Here is an 11702-nt window from a genome sequence, read left to right as displayed (position 1 = left end):
GTATACCGACGGATGATCAAACTCGATGGATAAGGATCATCCGTCGAGATGTAAATTTTGACTTAGCCAAAATTTCATCCAAGACTGAAAAATCAATTAAATTTCTGGCTGCATATCAACTTGCAAATTATCTCATATAGATTTAAGAATAATTAAGCATACCTAACTCACTTACGAACCTTGAAAAGGTGGATTCATCCATTGGCTTGGTAAAGATATCTGCAAGCTGCTTCTCACTTGGAACAAAGTGTAGTTCCACAGTACCATTCATTACATGTTCCCTTATGAAGTGGTATTTGATATCTATGTGATTTATCCTTGAATGTTGTACTGGGTTTTCAGTGATGGCAATTGCACTTGTGTTATCACAGAAAATAGGAATCATCTCAACTTGCAAACCATAGTCTAGCAATTGATTTTTCATCCATAATATATGTGCACAGCAACTACCGGCGGCAATATATTCAGCTTCAGCTGTAGAAGTAGAAACTGAATTTTGCTTTTTACTGAACCAGGACACAAGCTTCTTTCCTAGAAATTGACAGGTTCCTGTTGTACTTTTTCTGTCAATTCTATAACCTGCATAATCTGCATCTGAATAACCAGTTAGATCAAAACCAGAATCTCTAGGGTACCAAATGCCAAGTTTTGGTGTTTCCTTGAGATATCTGAAAATTCTCTTAATAGCTATTAAGTGAGATTCTCTAGGATCAGCCTGAAATCTAGCACATAAACATGTAGCAAACATTATATCTGGCCTACTAGCTGTTAAGTACATGAGTGAGCCAACCATGCCCCTATAACTTGAAATATCCACAGACTTTTCAGTAGTGTTTATTTCAAGCTTAGTTGTAGTAGCCATGGGAGTTTTTGCAGATGTGCAATCCATTAGATCAAACTTCTTTAAAAGATCAAAAAAATATTTAGTTTGACTAATGAATATTCCATCACTAACTTTCTTAACTTGCAACCCAAGAAAGTAAGTTAGTTCTCCCATCATACTCATTTCATACTTACTTTGCATCAATTTGGCAAATTTTTTGCAAAGTTTCTCATCTGTAGAGCCAAAAATAATATCATCTACATAAATTTGAACAAGTATACTAGAGCCATTAACATTTCTAAAGAATAAAGTTTTATCTACAGTACCTCTTGTGAAATGATTTTCCAAAAGGAACTTTGATAAAGTGTCATACCAGGCTCTAGGTGCTTGCTTCAATCCATAAAGTGCTTTCAAAAGATAATAGACATGTTCTGGAAAATTTGGATCTTCAAAACCAGGAGGTTGACTGACATAGACTTCCTCCTCCAAATCTCCATTCATAAAGTTACTTTTGACATCCATTTGATAGACCTTAAAATTCGCATGGGCTGCATAGGCTAAGAAGATTCTGATGGTTTCAAGTCTTGCAACAGGAGCAAATGTTTCATCAAAATCTATTCCTTCTTGTTGACAATAGCCCTTAGCAACCAATCTAGCTTTGTTCCTGACTATTATGCCATTTTCGTCCATCTTGTTTCTGAATACCCATTTGGTGTCTATTGGATTCTTTCCTTTAGGCTTGGGCACCAGCTTCCAGACATTATTCCTTTCAAATTGGTTTAGGTCCTCCTGCATAGCTAAAATCCAATCAAGATCCAACAAAGCTTCTTCTACCTTCTTTGGTTCTTCCTTGGAAAGAAAGCTGTTATATAGACATTCTTCTTGACTTGCTCTCCTGGTTTGGACTCTAGAAGAAACATCACCAATTATGAGCTCAAAGGTGTGATATTTTGTCCATTTTCTTTGTTGAGGTAGATTAGCTCTAGATTAAGAGGCCTCATTGTTGTCTTGATGTGTGATTGAGTTTTGATTGTTAGAAACTCCCTCTGAGTTTGTGGATCTTTGATTTGAGAAAGGGGAACTTTCTATAGGTGATATATCATGACTTCCTGCTCCTTTTGATAACCCGGCGGATGGTGAATTTTGAGTACCGACGGATGAAGCTGGTTGTCTCCCAACGGATAACGTAGATTGCCTCCCGACGGATGAAGCATTATGCAACTCGACAGATGTTGAGTTTTGTGCTTCATTGGTAGTAGATTTTTCTGCATTATCCTTTGATACTGTTTCTTGATCACTTTCATCATCACTATCATCACTAACCATCTCCACATTGTCGAATTTGAGGCTCTCATGGTAATCTCCATCTTGAAGTCCTTCAATCTTTTTATCATCAAACACAACATGTATTGATTCCACAACAATGTTGGTTCTTAGATTGTAGACTCTATATGCTTTACCAACAGCATATCCAACAAAAATTCCTTCATCTACTTTAGCATCAAACTTCCCATTTTGATCAGTTTGATTTCTCAGAATATAACATTTACAACCAAAGACATGAAGAAAATTTAGAGTTGGTTTCTTGTTCTTGAACAATTGATAGGGAGTCATGCATCTTGCTTGATTAACCAGGGAAATATTCTGAGTGTAGCATGCAGTATTTACAGCTTCAGCCCAGAAATATGTCGGCAGTTTAGATTCTTCAAGCATTGTCCTTGCAGCTTCAATAAGTGATTTGTTCTTCCTTTCCACTACTCCATTCTGTTGTAGAGTTCTTGCTGCTGAAAACTCATGCAGAATCCCATTTTCCTCACAGAATGCTCTCATGACTGAATTTTTGAACTCAGTTCCATTGTCACTCCTGATTCTTCTAACCTTGAAATCAGGATGATTATTGACTTGCCCTATGCGATTGATGATGATTTCACTAGCCTCATCTTTAGACTTTAGGAAAAATGTCCAAGAGAACTTTGAGAAATCATCTACAATTACTAGGAAAAATCTTTTCCTTGAGATGGACAACACATTGACTGGTCCAAACAAATCCATGTGTAGCAGTTGCAAAGGTTCTTCAATTGTTGAATCAAGTTTCTTCCTGAATGATGCTTTAATCTGCTTCCCTTTTTGACAGGCATCACACAGTCCATCCTTAGAAAACTCCACTAGAGGAATGCCTCTAACCAGTTCTTTCTTTACTAGCTCATTCATGGTCTTGAAGTTTAAATGGGATAGCTTCTTGTGCCATAGCCAACTTTCATCCTGACTTGCTTTACTGAGAAGACAAGTAACAGATTCTGCATTAGATGAGTTGAAATCAGCTAGGTGCACATTTCCTTTTCTCACACCAGTGAGAACCACTTTGTTGCTTCTTTTGTTAGTCACAACACAGGCTTTTGAGTTGAAGGTTACTGAGTTGCCTTTATCACAAAGCTGGCTGATACTCAACAAGTTGTGTTTGAGACCATCCACTAAGGCAACTTCCTCAATGATGACATTGTCCTTTGAAATCAAGCCATATCCCACAATATAACCTTTATTGTCATCTCCAAAAGTAATACTTGGGCCAGCTCTCTCCTTGAACTCTGTGAGCAGGGTAGAATCACCAGTCATGTGTCTTGAACAACCACTATCCAAGTACCAAAGATTCTTTCTGTTTCCCTGCACACATCAAAATCAAATCAAGTTAATTTTGGTACCCAAGTTTCCTTAGGTCCTGCCTTGTTAGCTTTCTTTTTCTATTTCTTAGGCTTTATCTCATTTGACTTGGGGATATCAGATTCATCCTTGGTCATTTGAGTTGGGCCTTTGAAACCTTTCATTGCAACAGAATTATCATGCATATTATAATCAACAGGGAATGGCATGCTATTAGTGAACATGTTATTCCAGTAAGGCATGCTAAATGGCATTTGTGGCATACTAAATGCAGCATAATAGGGATCAGGTATAAATGGCATATTAGCAAACTGTGCATTCAAATTCTGTGTAGACATAGCATTCATAGGCATGGGAGGCATGGCATTCATGTTAGGAAAGTGAGGTGGCACAGACATGGAAGTAGGCATGGCAGATTTGCAATTAACAGACAAATGATTTACACTACCACACTTGACACAGATTTTTCTAGGAGCATATTTATCAGGTGTGTAGTTATTATGTTTGTTAATCCCTGCTTTACCATTTCTATTATTTTTCCTTTTAGCCTCTATTTTCACCTCAATCTTTTCAAGTCTGTCACTTAACTGTTTGACAGTCATGTGACCAACATTATCCTTTTTCCCTTTCTTAACTTGACTCGATTCTCCTGAAACAAAGTTCTTGAAAACAGATCCATACTTTTCATTCAGCTTAACAAGTTTGGTTTTACTGATAGGCTTGCTTATAGCCGACGGATGAGGATTTTCATCAGTCGACGGATAACCCTTTTTGTTATCCGACGGATGATCCTCATCATCCATCGAGTCTACATCTGTTAGCACTCCATCCACCAAATTTGGTTCTAGCTTCTCCTTGTTCTTTTTCCAGGCTGCATCACAGAAGGACTCGATTCCTTGAACTTTGGTAATTTGAGCATGGATATCTCTAGATGTTTTCCATGCCTTAATCACCTCTTGTTCATGCTCGAGCTGCTTCTTCAAAATTTCTTCTTTCTTCAAGGACTCGGTTAATTCCTTCTTGGCAATCTTACACTCAATTCTTAATTTTTCAAAATCAATGAACTGAGACTCTAGCACATTATTTCTCTCCCTCAAAAATAAATTGTTCTCTTTGATTTTAGCATTTTCTTTAGTAAGAGACTTAAGTGTAACACGCAAATGATATAACTCTATAGACATGTCATTTATAGCATCATTACACTCAGCTTTAGATAAATGTGCAAGGTTTGTAGTAATTACCTGATTACTTGAAGAACTTGTTTTTGTTTCATCAGACTTGGCCATTAGGGCTAGATTGACATAGCTAACATCTTCATCTTCATCCAGACCATCTGCTGCCCAGTCGTTTTCTTGTGTAATGAAAGCCCTTTCCTTTTGTTTGAGCAGCTCAAAGTATTTTTGCTTATAATCCACTGGCTCAAACTTTTTCTTACTGGGATCTGACTTCCTACACTCACTGGAAAAGTGCCCTTCCAAGCCATATTTGAAACATTTGAATTTTGATTTATCCACCATGTTTCTATTTGGCTTGGCTGCTCCAAAGTTCTTCTTGAACTTGAGCTTGGAAAATCTTCTGGAAAGAAATGCTAAATGTTCATCAATGTCTTCCATGTCATCTTGGCTCAAAGAATCCTCACTTTCTACTGCAAGCCCTTGCCCTTGCTTTCACAGACCCTTGAAGTTGACTCAACAACTTCCATCTTCATCTCCTTCTCTTTCTCTAACTCAGCAACTAGTGCAATGGACCCTCCTTTCTTCTTTCCTCTCTCCATCCTCTCATCTTGCTCTATTTCAAGCTCATAAGTTTTCAGGATGCCATACAGTCTCTCCAAAGTAAACTCCTTATAATCTTGTGAGTTTCTTAATGAGACTGTCATTGGTTTCCATTCCTTTGGAAGAGATCTAAGGAATTTCAGATTGGAGTCTTTTGTCTGATAGACCCTTTCATGCAACTTTAGAGCATTTAGCAGTTTTTGAAACCTACTAAAAATGTCAGTGAGAGACTCACTTTCTTCATTATGAAAATGCTCATATTGCTGAATCAGTAGCTGCATCTTGTTTTCTTTAACTTGCTCAGTGGTATCACAGATGATCTGTATTATATCCCAAACATCCTTGGCAGTTTTGCAGTTGATAATGTTGTCAAACATATCACCATCAACTCCATTAAACAGGATATTCATGGCCTTTTTATCCTTCCTGGCTTGTTCAATATCAGGATTAGGCCATTCATGCCTTGGCTTGGGAACAGATGGCTCATTTCCAGTTGCAGCTCTCATTGGAACATGAGGGCCTCTTTCTATGCAGTCCACATAGGCCTCATCTTGAGAAAGCAAATGAAGATGCATCTTTACCTTCCAATGATGGTAATTATCTTTATCCAGAAAAGGAATCTTGACTCCAACATCCTTCTTGTTCATCTTGCTGTATTGTTTTGATCTTTAAACTCTTTGTTCTTCAAGAGCTTGCTCTGATACCAATTGTTAGTCCCTTAACAATGTAACAAGAATTACAGAAGGGGAGTTGAATGGAATTCTTGAAACTTTTTCTTGAATAAAAATCTTCTAACTCAAATATATATAAGTGTGAATTGATTAGCAGAATGTGGAATAGTTACTTGAAATGAATCAAAACACAAGTAATTAAAAACAAGAGTCTTTAAAAACTTTCTAGTGGATTTGAATGATTCCACCAGAGATATATAATATATATCGAGAGAACTCTGTGTGCAAAAAGCTCACAGCTACTTACAAAATGATAACAACTAAGAACGAGAGAAATGCTAAAAATATAGCTTACAAATGTTTCCCTCTTGGTTGCTTAGTTCCTTAGTTACTATTCTCTTGCTGCTTCTTGGTTTATATATCACCAAGATTACAAAGTAATAAGACAGGATAATAAAACAAAAACTATCAAGTTTAATACAATGCTACTTCATTACTCTATTCCAACATCTTTTAATATCTTCATAATAGCATGGAAATGGCAATGCTTCTTTGTTCTCGAAAACCCAGTTGAATAGGCTACCACATTCCATTTGCATACACTCGACGCATGTGACTGTGTTGTCACTGTCAACAGATATTTGAATTCTTTATCCGTCGGGTTTATGATCATCCGTCGAGTTATTGTTCATCCGTCGAGTTATTGATCATCCGTCGGGTTGTTGATCATCCGTCGAATTCATTGTTGTTTATCCATCGGGTAGCAATCAGGCACTTGACTCTATTTCATTTATGCAGAATTACAAGACATCATCTATGTACAATTAATCAACCTATTCTGCATATCTAGTTAAAGTCAACATGACTTAAGTACTACTACAGATTTTAAACAATGTGTATGCAGAAATGTGCTATAGACTTATTGTTACATAAGCTACTCACTCGATGGATAATAAGTTATCATCCGTCGGGACTAAAATGAGTTATCCGTCGGGACTATAATCCTTATCCGTTAAGTGCTACATTTTCACTAAGTAAAATCTACCAAGGTGTTTTATTCATGAAATCATCAAGTACATAACATATACACAACAGACTGGCTTGAAATCTTGCACATAAACATATTGCAAATATGATGTCTAGTCTACTTGCAGTTAAGTACAGCAAAATCATTCCTCTATAGCTTGAGATATCTACACTCTTGGCCTTTTTATCTTCATCCAACTTTGTAGCTATGGACATAGGTGTGGATGCAGGTGAACAATCAACCATATCAAACTTTTTCAATAAATCTTTAGCATACTTAGTTTGGCTGATGAAGATTCCATCACTTCTTTGACTGACTTGAAGTCCAAGAAAGTAACTTAATTCCCCCATCATACTCATTTCATATTCACTCTGCATAAGCTTTGAGAATTTTTGGCAAAGCTTTTCATTTGTAGAACCATAGATAATATCATCCACATAGATCCGAATGAGGATCATATCATCATCATGCTTCTTGTAGAAGAGAGTCTTGTCAATAGTACCTCTAGTGAATTCATGATTAATAAAAAATTCTGACAGTGTGGCATACCAAGATCTAGGTGCTTGTTTAGTCCATAGAGAGCTTTTAGTAACTTGTATACAAAATTTGGAAATTCTGGATCTTCAAAGCCAGGTGGTTGTTGCACATAAACTTCTTCTTCCAACTCACCATTAAGGAAAGCACTCTTAACATCCATTTGATATACTTTAAAATTTGAATGTGCAGCAAATGCAAGAAAAATTCTTATTGCTTCAAGTCTTGCAACTAGAGCAAAAGTTTCATCATAGTCAATTCCTTCCTCCTGTGAGTAGCCTTTTACAACCAACCTTGCTTTGTTTCTGGTGACTATTCCATTTTCATCCATTTTATTCCTAAACACCCACTTTGTTCCAATTATACTCCTGTTCTTTGGTACATGAACCAACTCCCAAACTTTGTTCCTTTCAAACTGATTTAGCTCCTCATGAATAGCAGATATCCAATCAGGATCAAGTAGAGCTTCTTCAGTTTTCTTTGGCTCAACTTGTAAAAGAAAACATGCATGAAGACATTCATTTGCAGTTACACTTCTAGTCCTCACTCCAACATTGGGATCACTAATAATTGCATCTGTATTGTGACTTCTATCCCATTTCCTTGTGTGAGTTTGCTGACTTATTTTTTCTTCTTCTTCTTCATCATTGGTATGACTTCCAGAATTTTCTCCTATTTCTCCCACTGAGTTTGTACTATCAAATTCATGTGTTTGAGATGAGCTTCCATTCTCATGATTCACTTGATCAGTAGACTCTTCATTAATTCTATGATTTGTGTTGACTTTAGCTTCATCCTCAGAATCACTATCAATTTTGAGATTTTAAAATTGTAGGGTCTCAGCTTCATTTTCACTAAGGCATTCCAAGCCTGGACATTTTTCATCATCAAAAGTGATATATGTGCTTTCCATAATTTTCTTATGTTCAATCACGTAGAATTTGTATACAGTTTTCTCCAATGAATATCCCAGAAAAATTGCCTCAAAGACTTTAGAGTCAAATTTTCCCACATATTCAGAGTTGTCCTTCAAAACATAGCATTTGCTTCCAAACACATGAAGATGCTTCACAGTAGGCTTTCTTTTAGACAAGATTGAGTAGGGTGACTTTCCAAGATTCTTGTTCTTTCTCTCAACTACCCCATTTTGCTGAGGTGTTCTAGCAGCTGAGAACTCTTGAATAATGCCCTTGTCTTTGCAGAATTCTGTTAAGGTTGTATTCCTGAATTCTGTTCCATTATCACTCCTCAATATTTTCACACAATTTTGATCTTCAGCCTGCTTCTAAATCTTCTTGATGTGTAAAATTATGATGTGTGGAGTTTCATCTTTAGAATGCATAAATTCTACCCATGTATATCTTGAGTAGTCATCCACCATTACAAGTGCATATCTATTTCTTGAAATTGACAGGACATTAACTGGTCCAAATAAATCCATGTGAATAAGTTGCAAAGGTGCACTTATGGAATTCATAATTTTACTCTTGTGACTTGATCTTTTCATTTTTCCCTTTTGACAAGCATCACAGACTTCATCTTGAGCAAACTCCAAGTTTGGGATATCTCTCACTAACTCCTTTTTGACTAGAGTGTTTATTGCTTTGAAATTCAAGTGAGACAGCTTCTTATGCCATAGCTTGCTTTGCTCTACAGATTCCTTGGTATAGAAGCAACAAATTCTATCCTCATTTGCTGAGTTCAAATCTGTAATAAATAAGCTTCCTTTCCTTGCTCATTTTAGAGCAATTTCACCAGTCTTTTTGCTGATAAAAGTACATTCTCCTTTGTCAAATGAGACCTTGAATCCTTTGTCTATAAATTGACTAACACTAATAAGATTCACTTCAAGACCATCTACCAGTGCTACATCTTTAATGACAACTTTTCCAGAAATCAATTTGCCATATCCCATTGTGAAACCTTTGCTGTTGTCTCCAAAAATCACTAATGAGCCAGCCTTTTCCTCAAACTGTGATAGCAGGGCCATATCACCTGTCATTTGTCTTGAACATCCACTGTCTATGATCCATATGACTTTCTTCCCTTTTCCCTGCACACAATGAGGATTAAGTGTGTTTATCAACCCAAGCAGTGTTGGGTACTTTCTTCTTGTTAACAGAATGAGCAGAACTAGAATGAGTTGTTTCAGAAAGAATCGTGTCCATGGACTGTTGTGCATTCTCCCTTTTTGATGCAGACCCAACATTTACTTCTTTGAGATCTACTCCCAGCCTATGACAACTTTTCATCACTTTCAAGTTGCTAGGAATGCAATCAAACTTGTCACAGAATGAGTAGGGATCATTTGCATTTATTTCATTATACTTGCATGCTCCTTCTACTGGCTTGCTAACAACCCTTTTATAAAGGTGAGTTGGATGATTCACAGAGCCACATCTTTGACATTGTTTCCTTGGAGCATCTCCAACAAATGCAAAGTTGTTACTTTTGTTTATCTCAATCTTCCCATTTCTATTCTTCTTCTTCTTTCTTGCATCTCCAGTTTTTACTTCCTTGACAGATGTCTTGGAATCTTGGTTGACCATGGGCTTCTTTTCAACTTTGGAAGATGGAGTTATTTCTGCATTTTTCTTTTCATTGTCTTCATCAGTAATTTCTTGCTTTGTGATCAACTCTTCTTCACTGAAGTCTACTTCACATGCCTTGAACGTAGGTGAACCAACCTTCCTCAGCATAGCTGGGACATCTTCAATTTCAGTTACTTTTCCTTTACCACCTATAGTTTTCTTGTTGCTATTCAAAGCATCATAATCAAGACCAGTAGCTATGTTAGCACATGGCTTGTTCTTCTCATGGTACTGACCGACCAACTCAGATGCATTCCTGAAAGACTTCAAATTTACTTCATTCTTTTTCAGCTTCTCCCTCAACACAACTTCAATTTTAGCAGCACACTTCAGCTTGTTTTTCAGATATTTATTTTCTTTCTTGACTGACTCAAGCTCCACATGCAGCAAGTCCAGCTTTTGTTTCTCACTCTCAAGTTTCTCATTAGCTTTTGTTAGCCTACTGACTTCCTCAGTAGCTGCTACCAAAATAATGTGTATATGAAACATCTCCACACTCATCTTTTCCATAGTCTCCTTATATTGACTAACATTTAAATCAATAGTGGTTAGAGTTGGTACCTTTAATTTTAAAGTGGATGCTTCTCCATGCTCAAAGGCCATTAGTGCATAGTTTCCAACTTCTTCATCCTCATCATCATTATCAGTGTCATCTCAACTCTTTCCTATTACAATATAGGCTTTTCCAGACTGTTTCTTCAAGAGAGCTTTATACTTTGCTTCCAGCTCCAAGTACGCTTTATCCTTCTTCACCTTCTTGGGATTTCTGCATTCAGTAGCAAAGTGACCCAACTCATCACAGTTGAAGTACCTTGTCTTTGATCTATCCATAAATCATGTTTTGTAGCCACCTTTACTAGCTGAATTATACTGAGTTTTTGGTTTCCAATTATTGTTGTTGAAAGATTATCCATTGCCTTTGAAAAACCTTGGCTTTTGACTCTTATGTTGGAAAATTTCCTAGCCAAGTCATCCATAGATTGGTCCATTTCATCTAGCTCATCCAAGGTCTAATATTCATCTTCCTCCAACTTCATTACAACTTGCTTCTGAGGTCCTTTGTTCTTTTGGTTATTCTGAGGTACTTTGCTTCTGAGGTCCTTTGCTTCTGAGGTCCTTTGTCCTTTGCTTCTGAGGTCTTTTGAACCATCAACAACATGTCCATGGTGTGCTTTCAATCACTTTATTTGTAGCATTTCAAGTTCATAAGTTTTCAAGATTCCATATAGAACTTCCAAAGTCATTTTGCTTAGATTTCTTCCTTCTCTAATAACTGATATTTTTATGTTCAAGATGGCCAGGAAGAGCTAGAAGGAACTTTAGGTTAACCTCCTGAGCTTCATAATATTTATCATGTAGCTGCAAGTCATTTATCAATTTATTGAACCTCTCAAAAACTTCAGTAATTCCTTCTTTTGGTTTAGCCATAAACCCCTCATACTGAGAAACTAGAATCCTCATTTGGTTTGACCTAACTTCCTCTGTTCCTTCACATAGAATTTCTACATTCTCCCAGATCTGTTTGGCTGTGTCACAGTTGACAATATTATTGTACATTACATTGTCAAGTGACTCTATTATGATCAACTGCAAGCCACTGTTCAGAGATAATTCTTTTTCAGG

The sequence above is a fragment of the Apium graveolens genome, chromosome 7 (genome assembly GCF_009905375.1).
Source record: "Apium graveolens cultivar Ventura chromosome 7, ASM990537v1, whole genome shotgun sequence".
Taxonomy (NCBI): Eukaryota; Viridiplantae; Streptophyta; class Magnoliopsida; order Apiales; family Apiaceae; genus Apium; species Apium graveolens.
The sequence above is the reverse complement of the archived record's forward strand: the minus strand, read 5'-3'. Positions refer to the sequence as shown.